This window comes from Notolepis coatsorum, assembly GCF_963971535.1.
Source record: "Notolepis coatsorum genome assembly, chromosome: 18".
NCBI classification, from domain to species: Eukaryota; Metazoa; Chordata; class Actinopteri; order Aulopiformes; family Paralepididae; genus Notolepis; species Notolepis coatsorum.
The window spans coordinates 32471058-32476057 of record NC_140182.1 but is presented as its reverse complement, the minus strand read 5'-3'; positions in this window follow the sequence as shown (position 1 = coordinate 32476057).

The following is a 5000-nucleotide window of genomic DNA, read 5'->3' as shown; positions in this document are numbered from 1 at the left end:
AACTGACTCACTGGCGTAACTGACTCACTGGCGTAACTGACTCTCTGGCGTAACTGACTCACTGGCGTAACTGACTCACTGGCGTAGCTGACTCACTGGCGTAGACTGACTCACTGGCGTAGCTGACTCACTGGCGTAACTGACTCACTGGCGTAGCTGACTCACTGGCGTAACTGACTCACTGGCGTAGCTGACTCACTGGCGTAGCTGACTCACTGGCGTAGCTGACTCACTGGCGTAGCTGACTCACTGGCGTAGCTGACTCTCTGGCGTAGCTGACTCACTGGCGTAGCTGACTCACTGGCGTAGCTGACTCACTGGCGTAGCTGACTCTCTGGCGTAACTGACTCACTGGCGTAAATGACTCACTGGCGTCACTGACTCACTGGCGTAGCTGACTCATTGGCGTAACTGACTCACTGGCGTAACTGACTCACTGGCGTAACTGACTCACTGGCGTAGCTGACTCTCTGGTGTAACTGACTCACTGGCGTAACTGACTCACTGGCATCACTGACTCACTGGCGCCACTGACTCACTGGCGTCACTGACTCACTGGCGTAGCTGACTCACTGGCGTAGCTGACTCTCTGGTGTAACTGACTCACTGGCATCACTGACTCACTGGCGCCACTGACTCACTGGCGTCACTGACTCACTGGCGTCACTGACTCACTGGCGTCACTGACTCAACTATGAACCGCTTGAACCATATGCTGCTTGACTCCTACAGCTGTACCCAGAACATTTGGACATTATTGATCCATTGATACATGACTGGAGACAGCTATGGACAAGTGATCGTGTCGTGATCGAGGACCTGGGGATTGCCTGACAACCAGTGTTGTAGTACTCGAGTCCGAGTCCTGGACTGATTTTCAACACGAGGAACGTTAAGTGCCTTTTGCTAACTCGCTGTGTGTGGTTGGATGTCAAACTGGAAACAGCAAGTCAGTGATAGAAGTTTCCTCTCCATTAGGTGTTAGAGAATCAAGTTCAAGTTCAAGTTAGCTTTATTTGTCACGTATAAAGTACATTACAGTGAAATGCCCCTGAGAATGTGCTTCATACAGTAAAAAAAAAGTAAGTAAAGGAGGAATAAGTCCCAACACTGTACAAAATGCAAAAAAAATCGGAAAAAAAGGCAAGATGCAAAATGCAAATGAGGTATGGATGTAGTGCAAATCTCTTTAATAAATAGATACACATGATGTAGTGTTTAAAGTGTCTAAAGTGAGTGTTACAGTGAGTGTGTGCATGTACAGTAGATGTGTGTGCAATGAGTGTAGATGCATGGGTTGATGATGTTGCATAGAATCATTGGGCATCCTGATGGCCTGGGGATAGAAGCTCGTTCTGAGTCTCTCTGTACTGGCCATGAGACTCCGGTAGCACTTGCCAATCACAGAAACCTTCACAAATGCACCAAAATGCACCCACTCCTTTGGCTGTCTCCCCACATTAGTCCCTTTTCCCTGTCCCATAATTGTTTTTTAGTATAGGTAAGTTATCCTGTCAGGTATTATATTTTAAATTATATTAATGTTTGAAACCCTTCTACTGGCTGCTAGGCCATGTGCGGTTCCTTACCACCAGGCTGCGCTGTGTTGCGTTCAGGCCACCAGGAAGCAGTCCAGAATTAGGAGTTTTCCTACCCCCATATCCCGTTGTGTTTTCACACCTTGTAATCAATTTCCGAATAAAGATTTACCTCTGTTACACCTTCATCTGTTGTCTTGCTGTAAATGTATGGTAAATGGACTGCATTTATAGGGCGCTTTTATCCAAAGCACTTTTTTTTTTATCCACTTTTTTCTCCTCTTTTTCTATTTTTCTCCCATCCCAATTCCACTGTGCCAATTCTTCCCTCCCCTGTCTTGAACGTTGCTCGCATATGCCCCCCACTGGCCAGTTGTAGGGAGGATAGAAGCCTTGCATCACGTGTCCCCTCCGATACACGAGGAGGCAGCCTGTCACATCTTTTCACCTGCCAGCGCAGACTCTCATTGGCGAGGTGTAACGTGTGGGAGGCTCACACTACCCCCGCCATTTCCTGTCTCTGCTGTGCAGGCGTCCCCAACCGACCTGTAGGAGTTGCTGTCCACAATGTCCAGATTACCACCCATCGACTTCCACCTGCTAACTCTTCCAATTGAGTTAGTATGACGGCTAGCCCAAGCCGGAGTCGAACCCGGTGTCTCTTGCGTTGGTGACGAGCGCAATGTCCGCTGCGCACCCAGCCGCCCTCTATCTAAAGCACTTCATAACGTAGGCCTCACGTTCACACATTCATTCACACACCAGCAGCGGAGGCAGCCATGCAAGGTGCCGACCTGCTCATCGGGAGCAGTTAGGGGTTAAGTGTCTTGCTCAAGGACACTTCAACACAAGGTCAAGGTCACCTTTATTTATATTGCATATTTAAAACCAACCGAAGTTGCACCAAAGTGCTTCACACTACAAAGAGACAGACAAATTCAAAATACAATTAAAATGCACAAGTCAATACAATACAATAAATACCCTAAATAGTCACAACAGGACCAGGGATGTACGACATAACAAACAAGTCAGTTTTCGGCCGCAACTTAAAAGTCTCTAGGGTCGAATTTGTGGCCTTGGGTTTTAGCCTAGACCTTGGGACATCTAAAAGTACCTCATTCAATGACCTCAGTGCCCTAACTGCGGTACGAACATGGAGAAGTTCAGCTAGGTACTGAGGGGCCAGACGATTCAATGTCTTTTTCAACATTTCTCAATCACTCCGGCCCCGTTCCCCGTACCTGGATAACTGAGTTAGCCGGATAACTTTCGGTCAAGTCTGACTTAAGCCGGACCTTCCCATTCCCCGAAGCTGGATTGTCTAAATCACCATGACAACAGATCAAAAAGTTTGAGCCTGGTCGAGAGCAGGCTTAAGTTCAGTTAGCCGGATGAACCATGGCCACGCCCCCGCAAAGAAGTGACAGCTCGTTTCCTGAAATGATTCTCACAGTCTAGGATCTGCATTATACCATTCTGAATTACGTTTCTGTGCTTCGTTTTCCTAGAGGGGGCTTTTGAAATGTATAATAATAGAACTAAATGCTGATAATAAATCATATTGAGCCTATAGATTTACTTTGTCCTAAATAATAATGCACGTCATATACGGCGCTCGGAGTCGCGATACACGCTGCATGTGGTTATTTTAATAACGGCTCATTGCAAATGTGAATCCCGCTGGGATATTTTTAATGAATGAAACTATCGGCCGTTTGGCTCTGATTAGTTTCATATATTAATCTCCGCTGTAGATTTGCTTAACGGAGCGCCGGATTGTGTTTCATTCAAGCATAAAATTGAAGTGTCTATGCAGGGATTGTGGTTTTTGTGTGATATTGTAACTGGGATTAAAATGTCTGATGAGATGCGCTGTTTGACGGATTTGAGAAATTGAATGAGCCGTTGACGTCACATTAATGCATTTGAGAATAAAAAGATAAAACTTCATTTTTGGTAAGAAAATATTCTAAACACGGGTCTCTCGTCCATTAATGCATAAACAATGAGTATATCACGTCTGGCACAGTGGCGCAGTGGCTAGTGCTGAATCCTGGCAACCGGGCGACCGGTGTTCGAAACCCTGTGTTTCCAATATAATTTTTTTGGAATATAATATTAATGATTATACGCAAAAGTAGCCTAGTTTTAAGTTAAAATATTATAAATCTACATGCATTGAGGATGTCATTCTTATATAGCTCTCAACGTGCACCAAATTGAATTATTCCTACATTGCAAAAAGAAGGAAAAGACTAGGAGAAGTGGGATTCGAACCCGGGCCGCCTGTGTGAAAGTCAAAAGCAGAAACCATTACACCACAGTGTAGATAAGTAAAAGATCCACCATACATCAATCAATGGGTAAGAGAGCCGTATCCTTATTCTGCATAACAGTTTAACTAATTATTTTCGCAACAAGATCTCATTTGATTATCCATTCCATAACCTACTGCCAGCAGGCAAGTTTAAAGAAATATATCTGATTGATTGGGGTAATGAGGGACTTAAAATTAGCCTATAGATACGCATTTAACTTGTCGGCGAGGCGATTGAGCCGTACTGCAACCTGTTAATAAAGTTTTAAATCAATTAATCAATCAATGCCGTTAGAAAATCAGGATCTCTGCTATCGATACGTGATGGCTTTTCAACTGAAGCGGCCGCGCGCACTTATCCTGGGTCTCAAGTCTGGTTTGAGTTAACGAGACTGAATCCACCTTCGAGGAACAGGAAAATCCCGGCTTCAAACATCGGGTTAACTGAATCTGGATAAGGGACTCTTGATCGACTTAGTTGAACCAGGTACGGGGAATAGGGCCCAGAAGCGAACAGGAAGCCAGTGCAGGGAAACCAGCAGCGGTGTGATGTGGTTGCGCTGCTTTGTGCCGGTCAAGAGGAGCAGCAGCGTTCTGCACTAAGCTGCAGGCGTCGCAGGGAGAGATGGTCTAGACCCACATACAGACCATTACAATAGTCTAGGGCTGACCCCTATCAGTCGATTAGTCGACTAATCGGTCGAAAGGAGCCGTAGTCGACTAGCCAAGCTCTTAGTCAAAAAAATTATAATAATTATAATTTTTTTATTTTTATTTTTCATTCTTTCCAAAAGAAAAGAGGCCTAGAAGCATAGCTAATGCTAATGGCACGCATACCAGAGGCTAACTGCCTACGAAAACAGGCACAGAGGCACTGAAAGAGGATTTCACCCATCTAATGAACACACTAGACTAGACAAATATCAAGATGTATCCATCAGTGGGCCAATTGCATGCGTTTGCAGAGGACAAGAAGCCTTCAGTCGACTCCTTCAGACATTAAGCACCCCCACAGCCCAAATGGAATGATAAAAAATTATAATAATAATATATACTATTTTTTTTTATATATATATTTTTAGTCACCAATAGTCGACTAACGGCAAATCTTGGCCAATCATAGTCGACCATCCAAATCCTTA